The sequence below is a fragment of the Lepidochelys olivacea genome (assembly GCF_965140295.1).
Source record: "Lepidochelys olivacea isolate rLepOli2 genome assembly, chromosome: 3".
Taxonomy (NCBI): Eukaryota; Metazoa; Chordata; order Testudines; family Cheloniidae; genus Lepidochelys; species Lepidochelys olivacea.
Window position 1 is genome coordinate 194,431,253 of NC_140413.1, and position 17,695 is coordinate 194,448,947.

At 40.6% G+C, this 17,695-nt stretch overlaps 1 long non-coding RNA gene across 1 annotated transcript in view; it reads left to right on the forward strand.

Moving 5' to 3' along the window:
* LOC311518898 overlaps positions 1-17,695 on the forward strand; it is a 254,283-nt gene that overhangs the window by 102,853 nt on the left and 133,735 nt on the right. Inside the window, exon 2 of the long non-coding RNA XR_014711134.1 lies at positions 9,088-9,157. This is a non-coding gene — a long non-coding RNA (uncharacterized lncRNA). The remainder of the gene's footprint in view (positions 1-9,087; positions 9,158-17,695) is intronic.

Consider the following 17,695-nt stretch of genomic DNA (forward strand, 5'->3'; position numbering starts at 1 on the left):
CACTGCCACACAAGGGGCCTCTTCCATTACCCAGCCCCACCTCTGGCATACCTGAGCTATACTGGTTCTCCTACCACAGGGGTTTTCACAGCTGTAGAATAGAGGGCTGGATTTGCTTCTGTAGGCCCAAATCCACACCTATTGAAACAAATCACAACATTCCTATTGAGGGATCAAGTTCTAAGAGTACAGTGTTGGTTCACCTGTCTAGTATGGCTGTGCTAACAAATGACATAGCTCAGAGATTTAAATTCCTTTACAACAAAGGTATGAACGTGTTTTAATTTATGATCAGTTCTGGAAATTGAAGGTTTTTGTGGCTCATAGTGCGAGGCCTTCGCATGCAAATTGATGTCAATGGGGATTACACATGTGTACAGACTGTTGCGTTAGTCCCATTCTTGTGAACATTTTAATGTTTGGTTGGTTTCATTTGTATGTCTAATTGACCATAGGGTAAATGAGAGCTATTGGGCGTACTACAGTTATTGGATTGTCTCTTTGGTGAGGCAAAATCTTGTTCTGTCTAATTTTGCATCCATCTGTAACCTTGGAGTGTGAAAGTTTGACTCACACTTGATTGTTAATGGGTTTGGATTTCATTCAGGAAAGATGCTGACTAAAGGATCAGAGATGACTCAGAAGGCAATACAACTGTGGAAAATACAAGGTGATAAATGGAGCAGGTAGAGTGGGAAAAAAACAAGCACAGGGAGACTGAAAATAGGAGACCAAAGTGCAGGGGAGGGCAAAGAATACCATAGACTACATAATGGGTGAAATCTTGGCCCCTTTAAAGTCAGCGGGGCCAGAATTTCATCCACAGGATCTGACCCAAAGCCCATGAGCTCAACAAGAGTTTTTCAATTGACTTCAATGGGCCTTAGACAAGGTTTATGAAGAGCACTGACATATATCCTTCACACAGACTGTAGTACAAGCTTCCTTTTAGGTAGAAGAATCCCTGTGGCTGTTTTGTTTTAAATGTCATCACTCTTGGGGTGAAAACTGGGTTGAATTTACAGGACAAAAAGTTTGAAAACTCCCAGCTAGTTTCACAAGTTCCCTCTTCTATCTGCCCCCCCTCAAAATCATACTTCTTTTCTGCAACTCTGTTTCTGTGCATTACCACCAGGACTGAACCTCAAAGTGGTCAATAATTTGATTCCTGTGCAGTGCATGGGCCTTTCAGATGAAATCTTTAAAACAAAGTCCTGTCTGCTGCGTATGGACATTAAAATCCCATGCGCTTTTCAAGAGGGAGGGAGCTTTCTTCAGTATCTTTGCCATCTAAGGCACCAGTGGGTGCATCTCACTGGTACAGGAGTTACACAGAACCAGATGTAAGTGGATGTAGCACCACTGACTTCAAAGGAGCTATGCTGATGGACACTAACTCAGGATCTGTCCAATAGTTTACAAAGAACTTTGACACCCACCTTTTGGGATGAAATGCACCTTTATAAATGCATTCCTGCAAAATCACTTGAGAGCCTAACATCCCCCATTTTTACCTTTCACTCACCCACCCACCATCAAGGCCTTTCCTTCCAGCAGAGTAGGACCAGACAAGGCTCCATCAAGAGCCCGGTGATATTCCCATCCATAACTGGTCAAAAGAGAGAGTCACTGACTAAAATTCATGCCACACCCATCTATTTCAGGGGTTGAACATGCTGCTAGGGCTACAGGCCCATTGCTTGTGGAGACTCAAGTGTACAAGTTCAGCAAACTGATGTGGGTCTCCCACTACATGTCAGTGTCGAACATTACTACTAGGTCAACGAACTAGCCTCTATGATATATTTTGAGCAACTTTTTCTGTACTAATTATATAGAACAAGTTCTAGCTTTAATTCTGTACTGTTTATTTTACTAGAAATCAGTCAGCATTCTAGAACTCAGTCCATGGCTATCACCATTCTTTGAAACTGGAATATATTGATCCGTTTTTAAAAAAACTGTCAGATTTTCATTGTTAACATAAAGGAATGGTAAACAATTTGAGGGTTGGTGTGAAGACCTTTCATGATTGGCTTCAACATGTGCATAGAATTTAATGAATATCCATAGAATAGATTCCTCTGTAGTTTACATCCACACTAAGAAGTTGTAATTATACTAGTTATTAATGACTAAGCCAAAAAATAATATATACTTCTAGGACAAGGAAAACAGTACTGTATCGTCCGGTAATATTGAAAAATTAACCGAAAGAAAGACAGGCCAGAAGCTTGTATTCACCAAAAGGCCCAATCTTGAGTGGTACTGAGCTCTCAGATACCTTGAATGAGGCACTCAGAACTTTGCATAACTGGTCCCAAAGTTTAAAGAGGGAGAGACGTATTGGAAATGCAGAGCTGAATCCAGATCTGAATTTTTCCCCTCAGCCACATGTCTAATTGTCAATAAAGTGAAAATGGAAAAAACTTTGAGGGTGGAAACTTACCAGTCTTTGAATAAGGTGATTTCTGATCACTGAAATCCACTATCCCATTTATTTGTGGTTTATTTCCTTGGCATTCAATATTTTGAGAGAGATTCATTTAGCACTGGGTAATTTCACTGTCTTGAAAGCCAAATCTCTCTTACATTTTTTGGAGGCAATTTACTTCTTTTCTGCCACTCAAGCAGAGAGCAGAAATCATAGTCTAACTCTTACCAGTTCACCTCTTCAATTAGACAAGAGACAGGACTTGCTTCCAGATGAACAGCAGATGCAGAAGAGGAAAAATATGCTGAAAAAATCAAAATAGACTGCCTCTAGGTAGGACAAGGGTCCAAGCCAAAGTCAGACATATCCAAACACCCCCAAACTTTAGAAAAGTTGAGAGTTGGACCTGACTACCAGATCATATTTGTCATACAACTGCAGAATAGAATTATTAATTCGTTAGAGAAAGTAACAAAGAGAGAAGAGCAGACATTTTGCCTTGTTAAAATAAATAAATACATATATGCATAAATATGTAGTTTTAAGTGAAATAAAAAAGCTTTAATTGTGTCTGCTGCCAAGAGTGCTACTTGATACTACACAATTGCTACTGGTACCAAGATTTTGGATGACAATCCTCTACGTTGGCACAGATGGAGATACAAATCCAGAGCAAAAAACATTTTCAAAAGTCACCTTTGGCAGCCGAAAAATTCTACATTATTAAAATTAAACCTTGGTGGAACAGAGTGAAGAGCTGTACCAGTTCCCAGATTTCTGGTGGGAACATTTTCACATTTGATGAATTGATTCCCAAAATACAGTAACTGGAGAAAATTGTGCTGTAATCCTCAATAGAAACAATATGTTTCTTATGAAGTAGAGGAAATGCTTTTTAAAAAATTCCTTCAAGGAGAAAACTTTTCATTTTTTCATATCAGATTTGCAAGGTTGTTGGATGGAGTTAGAACAGAGCACTGTGTATTCAGACTGTAGTTTGCCAAGCCAGTCTATGAATTCACTAAATTGAAAGGACCATATCATGCCATCCCGCAAAAAGCGTTCTGTTGAGACCAGGAAGATGATGTTCTGAATCATCGCAGCATGGGCTTTGTAACTGTGTGGAGTGGACAAGAGATGTGTCCTCCCTAACCCAAATGCATACAGCCTGCAAGGGTTGGGTGGGACCACACACAAGAGAGATTCAATACATGGAGGAGGGGAATGGTCAGTCTCAGTGTTGGCTTCCCATCCCTTTCTTCCATTGGGGCTGGTATGAGGTAATTCTAGAATGAGGAGAATGAAATGTCTGTCAGTAGCAAATCCAAAGTTTTGGAGGGTCAAATCTACCCCGCTACCAGACATTACCTGAAACCACAGAACTGAAACATATGGACTCCTACAGAACTGAAGATGCAAGGAGGTGCTACTGTTTAGGCTCAAACCCCCTCCCTCTAGTGGGGGTTTGGCCAAAGGAGCAAACATTTCATTCCCTCTGGGGCAAAAAGCAGAGGGGATCATATGGGCCTCCATTTTCATGGTAAGTTGTTTTGGACGTAATGCAACTTTTCTTCCTCTTCACCACACTATAGAGTAACTCAGTGAATGAAATTTTCAATCATATAAAATTTAATATTACTTTCATTCTGCTAATTTTAAGTGGATATTAGAGAATATTCATGTAAAGTGAATCTTGAATTCAGCATCAGGAGCATTCCCACCAGAAATCTGATTCTAAGAGCTCAGGAAAGCACAGAACAGAAACTTAATATGTGCCTTATGGGTCAGCTCCTTTGCCCCATTCTGGCTGCTTAGTGCTGCTCTGATGGTTCAAAGCAGCTGCAAACATGCTTGGATCCAATCCTGGGTGATGCACAGCTGCTCAGCTGATGATACAAAACCCGCCACTTACAGCCCCTGGCATAGGGAGCATTATGTGGGAAAAAGGACTGAGTGATGGCTGCCCTCAGCCCTGAGGTAACATCTGTCCTTTCTGATCCCCAGCTGCATGTAATCTGTCGTTTAATCTCTCTGTGCCTCAGTTCTCCATCTACAAAATGGGGATAATAGTACTTCCGTACTGCATGGGGGGGGGAGGTGTCCGTGAGGCAGATTCGATCTACAGAGCTTGTCAAATAATTAAAATAATGTATTCATAAAGAATTTATTTGAAGAAAATGGACAACATTCAATGGAAAATGTATTCCAAAGACATAATTCCATCAACTCAAAGGGGACAATGTGCCTAGTACAGTACCTAACACAATGGGGTCCTGACCCCATAATGGGGGCTCCTAGGCACTAGGGTAATACAGATAATAATAATATATGGAGTGGGTGGACAAACTTACTGGCCCTCCGAGCCACATACAATCTTCAGAAGTTCAAGAGCCAAGGCACACCTGCCGGGAGCCAGGGGTTGGGCCTTCAGCCCTGCTCCTGCTGAAGCCCCAAGCCCTGGCAGGTGCTCCCCGCAGGCAGAAGCCCCAAGACTCCCCTCCTCACTGGGCAGAAGCCCTGAGACTCCCCTCCCCTCTGGGCAGAAGTCCCTACTGCACCATCCCGCTGCAAGGCAGAGGTTCTGAGCTCCCCCTGCCTCCAGTCAGTGGGTGGAGAATGGGAGGTTTGGGGGGCTCCGCGAACCGCACTTTAATGGTAAAGGAGCCACATGTGGCTTGCAAGCCACAGTTTGGCCAACCCTGATATATGACAATAAGAAGCCTCCCTTATGCCCTTACCTATGCTAATAAATCCTGGAGCCTGGGCACACAGGAATAAATGGGACTTCTCATCTGCTTCCTCCCTCCCTGGAGCAGGTAGGCAAGGAGGGTTTGGGAGCCGACAGAGCCTGGGCTTCACCCCTCACTCACTGGTCAGGACAGCTTGACTGATGTGAGGGGGTGTCATCATTTTCTCTTGATATATACCAGCCGAAAACCACTTCCTCTCCAGAGCAAGGAGAAAGCAGGAAAGGCTGTAACTCAGGGGAGAGTATACAGACTAACACAGCTACCCCTCTGAAACCTTTGATCACATTGCGGCCTGGGGCTGCTCCTGGGGTGTGAATCTTATGCTCCTTCCCTTGCTCAGGGCTGTGGCTAGTCTCAGGCTAGCCTGTAGGGATCTGAAAAGCAAAAAGATGTTTCCAACTTCAAAAGTGAAACTAAGCTGTCTGTATAAGAACGCGGTATTATTATTATCAGTATTGCTCTGTAGTCGGAAATAAAAAAAATCTGTCTTTTCCAGAGCAAGAAATGTAGTGGTCCTACAGAGCACTCTACTCACAGCGGACTGTATTAATGAAGCACTACAGATAGAAATGTAGTAATTGAAAGATTTCATGTTCTTCAGTTGTAAACCCTTCTTCATCGAGATAAAGTGCTTTACTGTGATACCCTATTTTGTTATACTGTACTTCGCCTTTAACATTTGGTTTTACTATGATTCACTTTGTGCAGTTCATCTGCTCGGTGATTTTCACATACTTGGTTTGCTGTACATGCACACATTAATGTAGGTTGCTATTTATGTGTATCTAGTAGAGAAAAATGTACTGTCGTCTGTTGAATTAATTGTATGTGAAATAATGTGACGACACAATAAAATAATGTGTGATAAGATACACAAACACTAGGGACAAGATTAGGGCTTCACTTGACAGCTTAACGTTTGCATTCCCTGCCTTTTGAGTGCTTAATTGTGCACCCGTGGTGTTGCAATAACATAGGGCCAGATTCCCAGCGTGTGTAAATCAGCATAGCTCCATTGTTATCAAAGGAACCATGCTGATTTACAACAGCAGAAGATCTGGTCCATAGTCTTTTGCATGTATTGTAATGATGTGCTCAGTAACCTTAAGTTTTGAGTTGGTATATTGAAGAGAGGATCTTCATCACCACCTATAACAACCGATGCCAAGTGCTTAGAAGATTACTTTTGCAGGGGCTAAAATTGCCAACTTGTCCGGTATTTCCCTTAAGTGTAGCAGATCTGTAGTGTATTAAGCCACAGCACTGACACATTACTTATCTAGTTCTGATAGACTTAGCATCTCTATGCAGTGTGCACAATCTCTCTGCCTTGTGCAGAATTTGCATTATCTAAAGATCACTATATATGCTCTGGCCCATTCACCTTTGCAAATGCTGTTTAAATATAGCATCCATAAATAAATGTTAAATAATTCATGAACATAATTTTGTAAATTCTGCTAGGCCACACCTCTCTGGGGGCATATTTATGAACATGCGTCAGCCTAGAATCAATGCGTCTGCCAAGCTCCCTCCCTCTGAGGCAGAATTCCCACATCTAGCCCAAAATGCTGCAAACGACTCTGATTCCACTTCAGTAGTCATCCATCATACTGTCACTTTAATTCAGATGCTGCTACTTGTTTTAATAACATACATCTTACACAAGGAATATTGCTAACACAAGAATCTTGAGGTAGATTTTTACAACCTCATAAAATGATATTAACCCTTTGATCCCTGATATTCTTTTCATGCTGCTTTTTTTATGCTTATCAATAACCTGTGTTCATGGGGCCCATTCATGCTGCAGAATCTGACATCAATCACTGCAGTAAAAATATTATTCCCCCAGAATTACCCTAAAGAATTATGGAAAGAATAAAAGTGTTATTGCAGGAATTATTTAGCAAACAATAGATGGATAAAGTGTATTATGGTAAGTGTTAAATTATATCACCTCATTACCAGGAAACTACCTGAGATAGCACAGAAGGTAGTTCAGTGCTTTTTCTAAGTAGTTCAAGGAGAACAATAGAAAAATCCCACAAAAGATTTTACTGACAAGACTGACAAGGCAAATGATATATTACCAAATAAAATCATAACTTAGAAAAAAAGAAAATCTTTACCTGCATATTTCTGATGTTGCACTTGGGGATTTTGGGGCAAATCATGATAATTTGCAGTTAGCTTTTTAAGATTAGACTATTTAAGGATTATGTGACTTACATTTCTTATGTGGCTTTATAAAAATACCTACCTAGTTGTGGTGAAGTTAAACATGGAGTTTGCCTTGATTTTTTTTTGTTACTGTTTTAAATAAGGAGTATGTTTTTTTAATGAACACCAGCAATTTGCAATAGTGCTGCTGAAATGCCGGATAAAGCCATTTACTATAGTCACACCAGTTTTTTGAATATTATTAGGGATACCTAAACAAGGTTGGGAACCATGATTTCACCATGATTTCTTATCAGTTAATGCAGATTTTTTTAAAAAAAGCATAATGTTACACTGAGCTCATGGGATTAATTTGATCAACATGATTAAATTATTTCCTTACTCAGCTAGAAGGAAATTACTAGTAACCAGACATTCTGTATCTGTTAATTATGTGCAATAAGGTTCTCTCCTATCACACCAGCTCCTGCATTCATGTTTTGTGTATTTTAAAGACATTATCATTTTTTAAAATTTAAATATTGAAAAGGGACAGCTATAATTTTGTTTTACCTATTTAATAAATACATAATTTGCTGAATCAGTTGTAAGAAGTGGCTGTTTGTTCTTGGTGCAATCAAAGGCAACTCTGTAGAGATGGTGTATTAGCTTTTCACATTTTTTACCAAAAGGATTTGCAATAGTTGATTTTTAAAGCCGGGTCATTTATTATCGCAAGGAACGTGAAAGAGGGCTTGCCAAAAAACTAATATTGTATGAAATAAATAGTTAATCCCCCTCATGTAAGGTTTGTTCACCTATGCAATGTCTTTGTGCCAAATGTACATTCTGCTCTGATGCTGCTCAATCTAGGATTTCAAAAGCATTTTTTGTAAAGGAAGAAACAACATATGGTTCAAGAAGGGCCTTATTTTTTTCTAATGAAATGATGTGCTTCTGTTTCACATTAAAGTGTTAATAGGTCTGAAATTAGGTCTCAAAAAGAGAATAGTGCTTTTAAAATGCTTAATATGATTCATTATCTACAGTCAAAACCAGATGACGTTTATTTTTATCAAAAAAAAAGGAAACTGGAAAAAAAAATCCTGGATTCAGGAACTGATTTATTGAACAGAAAGCTCTTTAGAGTCAGAGCTTGGGCTGAAGGCTAGAGGTTTTGTCTGAGTTTGAGAACCTTCATATGTTTATGAAATCTAAACAAATATTTCAAAGAAGGTGGTTTCACATTGAAGTAAGTGATCCTATTAGACTCTGGGATACGGCTGCTTTGTTGAAGGACTGGGTAGCATTTTATGTATGATAGTGCTGTGTGTACCACTAATATACCGAGACATTACTTTCATCCGAAATACCGATAGGACTGAACTTCTCTCATGCACTTTGGCTTTCACTGTTAATAATGAATGAATAAAGTTCAGAGCATAGGAGCTAAATGGATATTGTGCTTTAAAAGAATGACTTAACTAACAAGATGCCAAGCTATTCAGAAATGAAAGTCAGCCAATATAGTACATATATGAATGGGAAGTGCTGTCTGTCTGTGACAATACATTCCTATGAATTATATTGTAATAATTAAAATACTGTAACAAATACTGTGATTAGTCCAATGGCACATATAATCACCAGAAACTAGGGAGATATTGCCTACATTTCTTTGATTCAGAGATGTTGTCATATATATTTGCTAATGTAAATTCATGCTCCATTCACCCTTAGGTGTCAACTTTGCCTCCCCACTCTCAGACATCATCACCCTCCATTGATTGGAAAGCCCCTCCATATTCAGGTAATTGATGCTCCTCTCTTAATGTATTTCTCTGAGAGCTAAGAGGAAGTGGGGGAACATTGGACTAATAACTGTGTCTTGCTAAGTAGATACAGTAGAAAATACTTAGTCTATGCTTGAGGTGATTTTAGTGTTCATGTGACATCTTCAGGCCTTACTTCTTTATCTGATAGTCACAAATTATCATTCGCTAGTGATCCTTGAATTACGGCAGCTGAGTAGAAGTCTTGATTCTCAGCTCATATAAATAAGCTTCAATGGAATGACACCAGTTTACTCCAGCTGTGAATCTGGCCCATAACAGTTGCCAGCAAGCTCTAACACAGTGAATTTGGGAGTTGGGAGCAGCGAGCCCCTGAGCTTTAATCATCTTTGCCAGTGCCAGACTACTTTTCCCCCATTCACACTATCTGTGAAATGTGCTGTTATCACCTACATCTGAAGATTGATGAGTTAATGTATGTACTGTACAAGGCTTTGCAACTGTACACTATGGCCATGTATAAGTGGTAAGTGTGATCAGTTTATGAACAAACTTGTGTATAGTTCTGTCAATGTCACGAAACAACTGCTCTCAGCACTTTTTGAAGGAGATGAAAAAAAATTATATAGTGAAGTTCTAATCCCAAAATGATGTGCATGTATGTGAAGAAGTATGTCTGACATTCACATTAATACCAAATGAGTTCATCATGATTAATGTTATTACATTAAATATCGAAGGAATTAATAATGATTAGGCCATTATTTTAAAGGGTTACCAACATGACACCAGCTCATTTTTAACAGCTGCAGACAGTTGATTTCAGATTTTTTCTATCTGCCCACTTCATATTTTCACATACTTCTAACAAATATACATTCCTTGAATTTCATTTTATTGAACTTCTGATGACACATCTGTGCTTACTGCAAGGCTAAGTCCTGGTGCCAATGACGTAATTAGAAGTTTTGACATTGACTTCAATGTGAGAGAGATTTAGAGCATAATCAAATACCCACTGAAATGAACAGGAGTGTTTTGATCTGGCCCTGAACTCCCAATGATAAACTACCAATTGAATGATTTTTTTATTAATTAGTTTCAATATGTAATGCATAGAAAAAAGTTCCTATCTCACATTGTAGGTGCTTTTGTGATAGATTAAAAGAAACAGTTAATCAAATAGCAAATAAACCCAACATCTAATACACCAGCAGCCCCCTCAAAGACAAGCCCAAGAAAACTCCCTTATCTCACAAAAATCAATCTCCATCTCGCCACATCTTCCCCAAAAAGCTTAAGGAACAGATAAGCCTTACAACACACCCTAAAAGTCAACACACCTGAACTACTTAGGACTGTGGTGGGAAGTAGTTTCCAAAGATGAGGGCCCCGGATGGAGATCATTCTGCTGGAAGATCCCTCTCTCTCACATTGACGGTAAACTAGCTTGAGTACTTCTGCTGATTAAAACCATAGTAGTATGGCACAAGGAATAGTCTCCCTTTCATAATATGAGTATAACTCATTTAAGTTAAGTGATTTAAGAGAGTTACTTGTGCATAACTGGGGAAAAGAGACTCCAGCATTAGGTTCCTAGATTCTTTGAGTTTCAGCTTTCCATTTTTAAGTCAAACTTACTTTTCTATTTTTTAAAAAACAGCATTTGATAGAAAAGCTACCTATAACTGCATGTTTTTTCTTTTAAAAAAGTGATGGCTTTGAAGAAATTAATAAAAAGTATAAATTATGAGTGTAATATTATGTTTTAAATAAATTTGGCATAACTGGAAAAATAGCTAAGATGCACACTCTGCAATTAGGAAAGTCTTTTAAACCAGATGATTGAGGGCTGTGCATTTTATGGCAATGGCTGCCAAAGTTTGGGTTATTCTCTGTTTCATGATCCACAAATGGTATTATATTCCATTCTACACTTATAATAAAGCAAAGAAAACCAGAAGTTCTCATAAATTATCTGTTCAATGGAAATCCCTAAAACCTATTAAATCTGTTTTGAACTGCTAATATTTCATATGATGTGTTTTAAAATATTATGTATCAGAATGTGTGTGATTTATAGAGGAAAGAAAGACATATTTTTTCATTTCTAACTTGAAATTCTCAGATGTGAAGATAAATTTTTTTGGTTTTTGCTGATTTTCATAGGTGTTAGCTGAAATATTTCTTGATCAGCTATTGATTATTAAATAGTCATTTTAACCTATTAACTGAAAAAAAATATTCAGAATAACAATTTGCTCCAAATTGTCATCCTGGTCATTATTTTAAATTTTGCCCTATTGCTCTTTACAAAACTGTAGCCCATGGTTTTGATTTTGACTTCATATCTCCACGGTGTAAAGTTTGGAATAATATAAGCTTTAGGAAGGTTGCCAGCAGGCTATGTTGTAATGTTGATCCTTCTGGATGTCTATACTCTTCAAAGAGTGTATCTCAGAGTCTGGATGCATTTGTGATAGAGGTCCAAAACTGAGCTATTGTTTGACCAAAATTAGGTCTCACCTTTTCTGACTTAAGTTACCTGTGATTTGATTTTCAGAAGTGCTAGCAATCTTGCTCCAACAGAAATCAGTGGCAGCAGCTAATGTTCAGTATCTCTGAAAATCTGGTCATAGGTGTTTAAAGTTGGACACCAAAACATAAAGGCATTCAGTTATACTCCTCTATTCTGGTCAGTACTTAAGCACATGCTTACATCCCATTAAGTCAATGAGCTATTAAGCATGTGCTTAAGTACTGTCCTGAATAAGGAGAAGGTGGCAGGCATTAAAGATATCCCAGTGGCAATTGCTGGCTTTGGGAGAATGGGGTGTCCTAACTGTGCCGGGGTATGGAAGGGATTCATGGGCCCATTGCTTGCCCTACTCAAGGAGCACATGTGTACATGAACTGCACAGGGTACTGCTCCACAGTTATGCAGGCACTAGTAGGCCACACAGGCAGATTTATGAATGTCATTGTGGGCGGCACAGGAAAAGTCCACAATGCCAGTTTTTCACTGCTCGGGAATCTATATTCATGGCCAGGCTGGAACACTATTCCCACCAAATGACACTGACATAAATGTGTTACTATCCCCACTGTTATTCCGGAGGACTCTGCATACCCCCTTTGCCTTGGTTTATGAAACTGTGCCCTGATTTCAGAGGCCCTGGCAAGAAAGGTTTAATTACACCCTAAGCAGGTGTAGAACGGTTGTTGAATGTGCTTTTGGCAGATTAAAATCACTTTGGAGGTGCCTACAATCCTTTTGGTTGCCAGTGTCATCAATGCTGCCTGCACGACTTTGGCTTGCTGTGCTCTTCACAACCTTTGTGAAGCCAGAGGTGAGCCATTTTCACCCAAATGGACCTAGGCCAGTGAGGGGAGACTGGATTGGTTCCCTCAGCCGGATAGTGCAGCCACCACTGCTGGAGCTGGTTGCATCTGAGCAGCGGAAGTCAGGGGTTATTTGTGTTCTCACATTATGGACACGCATGGCCCAAGGGAAGAGGGGGAATAGTACCTGTACAAATGTACCTGTGGGGGGAAAGTGGCTCATTATTTTTTTGGAGGGGAGGCAGTGCATTGGAGAGGTGTGGCCTTGATTGCCATGCAATGTGAGTCTGAATGACATGATGAATGGGTGGGTGTACAGATGGAATTTATTAAAATGTTAATTGCTGTACCTAGCTAAATAGAGGACTACTATTTGTGTCCTAATGCTTCATTGCTCTTCAAGATGTTTTAGCTTTAATAACTCAAATCCTGGTTGTATGATGTGATACAGTGATAGCAATAACATTTCTTGAAAACATAACATGCTTTATTTGTAAACAGGTCTTAAAATAGTAAAACACTCGGTCTTGGGCAGGCCAGCTGCCATTACAAAACCATACACACACACACAAGGTCAGGAAACAGTTAATACCTGACACAATCCCCATACCACTACCTGTCACCTGGCCCAAGTTCTCCTTTCCCATCCACACATTTTCCCCTCACTGGGCAGTGGAGGAATGTGGGGGTTGGAGATTTCCACTGGGGAGGGCTGGAAGAAGGAAGTTTTCCTGCCGCTCATGAGTCCTGAATACATGGGCTGCCCCAACATGGAGACATCCTAGCAACTGCTGCGCTGAGGTACATTGCAGGGTGATCTTGCTGTGGTGTGGGGGAGGAAGCAGGAGCTCTTGTAACCACAATGGTCAGGAGTTGCTGAAACTTTTCTCTCTGTTGGGCTCTATCCTCCCACCTCAGCTTCTGTTCCTGTACCAGGAACTGCTTTGTAAGTGCCTGGTCCCCTGCTGAAACCCTGTCCTCCAGCTGGGTGGTGAGCCACAACCTTTCCTTCTGCCTGTCAGTATGACTTTGTTCCAGTCTTTTGCCCCTCTTCTTCTGGTACTGGACCCGCTGGTCTGCCATTTTGAGAACGTCGATCATAACTTCATCATGGAAATGTTTCCTTTTGGAATGGTCTGTGAAGGTACATGGGCCAGGGATCAAGTTCCTGAAGAACAGCATGCAGTATAGTTGAGGATCCTGAAATGGGGCAAGAAACAGAGAGTTATTGTCTGAACAAGCTCAGTGGAGAAGCATAGAATTAATTACTGTGGAATCTCAAGGACATAAAATATAACGTTTCTAAAGTGAACCAACACATATTGTGAAGGGGATGCTTCAGTCCTCAGACTGTCTTTGGACACTGCCTTGTTAATCGCAGTGACAGAAGTGCCGAGATAACGGTAAGTTTAAAATTGTACACTTTTTTCTGTTTAAAATTTTTTTCATAACTAACTGACATATGTTGGTGGGGGGCAGGTATGTGTAACGCCCTTGCTGCAAAAGGCTTTTTCTGTCATTTCAGGCCTTTCCTACTTGGGAAGACATAACTATTCTTGTGATGACCTAGTCACAGAGGGAGATATTATTCCAAGCTGCTGGAGGGAAACCTGCACTGTATGCAGCTGAAGTATTCAAATGTATAGTGATCGAACAGCACACTGGTGAGTGGAGTGGGCTAGTCAGCTATCTGTGGGGCCTGGGAAAGATGCTCTTTCCTGCAGTGTGACTACCTATCTGAAGTTCCTGCTTCAGGAAAATTTTGCAGCTCTCAGCAGCCAGGATTGGGTCAAAATCCATGAGGGAATGAGCATGATGCTGTTAGCTCACACATGGCTTACCGCCTGTTATTGCTCTACACAAACGTGCTAAAATAAATAAATTAAAGCTTTATTCCATTCTGTACCCAGCACAGCTCTGGGGAAAAACTGACACCCCGCTCGTACTTTGGAGAAATGGTTTTGTGGCCTGCGGACTGCCTGGATTACTTCTAACTGACATGGACTAGATTTGGAAATAGAATACCATTTCCCAAACATGAACACTCAGTTCACCATTTACAGGCAGCTCCATAGACACAGGAGGAGTGACTGCAGAGTGGCAAATTTCTTTTTACTGAAAGGAAAATAAGACTGACCCTAGCAAACATGTGATGTAACAGTTAAAATAACCTTTATAGCTGTTGATGAATGTTTGAAATTCCAAGTCCACATGGTAGGGGAGACGGGGAGGAAGGAATGCCTAGGTGCTGTGATATGGTCTGCCATTAGTGGCCAAATGCTGGTACCTGGGGCTTATCATTTTTGCATTGCTTCTTACAGCAGAAATCCCTCCCATTACTGTAATAATAAACCTTAAATTTGAGTCATACACCCGGGCTCTGGGGTGGCTTCTGTCTCTAATGGGTTCTCTGCAGGCTCAGCTGTGGGCTGTTCGTTGTGGGGGAGGCAATCAAACAGCTCTTCAGATTAGGGACCGAGAATTTGCTGTTGATCCTGATCCACAGCCTGCTTTGGGACTGGTTTCATTAAAAGAGTCACTTTATTCTCCTCACTGGGAGCCTGCTGCTGGCTCCCCTTAGTCCCCATGCTGCATGCAGGAGCCAGCAGGGCACCATCCGTGCTGATCAAGTCATCACGACCAGAACCTGGTCAAAGTCATAATAAAATGGGCATGCTGTTGGCAAGTTGCGGTTCTTGTCCCTGATCTTCTGGTACTTGCTCTTCAGCCTCTTTAATTTGCTCCCTGCACTGATCATCTGTCCAGAAGAATCTGCAGAGCTGCCAGCTTTTTAGTTATCTGCTGATATGCGTGGTCATTCCTAGTGCTTTTGCGGAAATCTACTGTTTACTGGCCTTGCACCAGAGATTCACCAAAATCTGGCTGTGCTCCCATGTCCATGAAGTAGCTCACTTTGCAAAAGGCTTGATCAGTTCTCTCTCCATTGCAAACCCAGGAGGCTTTCTGATATTGTTCTTGCAGATTGGTGATCAGAAGAGAATGGGTTAACACTGACCTGAGCAGCTGCCATTCACCTGGGGGGTGGGGAGGGAAGAGGGCGTGAGTTCCATTTTCAATAACGTGAACTGCAGATTGTTAGGATAGAGAGGACTAGGCCAGTTGTCTGATGGAATTGTGGGATACTTCTGGCTGTAGGCAATAGGGCTCAGGCCCTGGGTACCGGCTTGACTCGATCTCAGATCCTACAGGCCTGAAGACTCCTGTGACCCATCCCTGTGTTAGTGCAATAGCAATGTGGATACAAGGGTGGTTAGGCTTGAGCATTGCAGTGTAGACATACCCTAAGTGTCTGTGTGGACCCTGCTGCTCTGCACTAGCAGTTCCTCACAGTGTTTTGATCTGTCCTGCTTTGAAACAGGAGTAGATCAAAGTGTTAGGGTACTTCAGCAGGGTCTACACAGACACTTAGTGCATGGCAGGCTTGTGTGGGGCAGAGTCACACCCCTGCTTGCTGCTTCGTGTTGTAAGCAAGCCCTAAGTGTTTTATTTAATTCTGGTTACTATTACTATTAATTAGTGATACTGCGGCGTGTGGAGGCCTCAGTCAGGAATCCGGGCCCCTTTGTGCTAGGCGCCATACAAATGACAATTCCTATCTCCAGGGAGATCACAGTCTAAGATTATGACATGAGGCACAGCAGGTAAGTGGACACTGGAGTGGAGTGTGTGTGTGTGTATGTGTGTGTTTTGGGGGAACACAAGATAATAAAGATGGATATGTTTGCATAAATAAGTAGTCTCACTGGTCAAAGCAATCTCAAAGGGGCCAATCTAGGCAATGGTTGCACAATTATATTTAAAGACAATGAGTGAAATCCTGGTCGCTTTGGCGTCAATGGGAGTTTCGCCATTGACTTGAGCGTGGCCAAGATTTCACCCACCATTAATAACATTTTTTACATTGCAGAGTTGAAAGAAGTTAAAATGTATAAAAATGGAATCCTCACTCTGAGCGATTGTCAGTGTCAGCAGCTGGACTGGACTGTTGCATCCACTCTGTTCTGAGATAGGAAAGCTATTACAGCATTCTTTCATTTAACTCTCAGATTTGCAATGAGTGTGTGGGTTCAAACCCAGTTCTCCTGTTTGCTAAGATGGCAGAGGGAGAATGGTGCATACAGGCTTCCCCCTCCCCTGCAGTTTTCATATGGCAAGGCAGTGAGACTTATAGCCATCGAAACTGGGAGAGTGTTACCTATTTAAACTGTTTTTTTCTGACTTAAGAATTTTTCATCTACAGAAAGCCATTTTAAAATATTGTCTATACACAAACAGTCATTCTGAATAATAGGCCTGCACACAGTAAATGTCATCTCTTTAAATCACAGAGGATCTCGGAAGCAGAGTAGAGAATGCTTCATAACAGTTTAAACTTCAGCCTCCCATTTATTATGTATGTGTTTATAAATCTCTGAGGGGTACTTTTTTTCCTTCTGGGAAACCCAAAACAGCAGAGTTGTTTATCAGCGTAACTTGCTAGTGTGTTTGCGCACTGGTCGTTCTTTTGCCTACTGACTTCATTTGCTTTCAAGGTTGGTATCCAAGGTTGTTACCCAAGGAAATGTTTCTTTTCTAATGAGTACCATATGGGACTTTGTTTCTGGAAAAGTAATACAGTGTGAAAAACACAAGGAGAGAGTCAGTGGTGTGTTGTGTTGTTCCATTTTCTTTCTGAGTATGAATGATCACTACCTTTAGAAAAGTGCTTTTGCTTTGTCACATGAGAGGAGTATAAGATATCTCACAAAAGCTATGGCTCTGAAAAATTTCTTTGCCATTCCCATCTATCTTGGTTAACATTAAGTGGAGGAAAGGAGAATCCATCAATAGTTAATAACTGACCTTAAGATGGGAATTCAAAGTTCACTACAATTAAACCCAAGTGTCAGCAGAACTCACAAGGGAGGCTGTCAATATATTTGACTACACATAACCTGAGATAGCAAATTTAAATTCTATAAAAGAGAGAACCATGCATTATTTCTAATAAAAAAATATTGTTGTACTGTCTTATGTCCCAGACAAAGCACAGAAGTTCTGTGATATGAATGATAGTGGGTGAAAACAAACTGAAGAGCAAATGGTGTTCTGGATGGAATTTCATCGCATGATTCTATTGTAAACCAGATGTTTGTCAGATTCAATGGGAGAATGTATCCATCTTGAAATTTTTAATAAGGTTATGTGGAGGA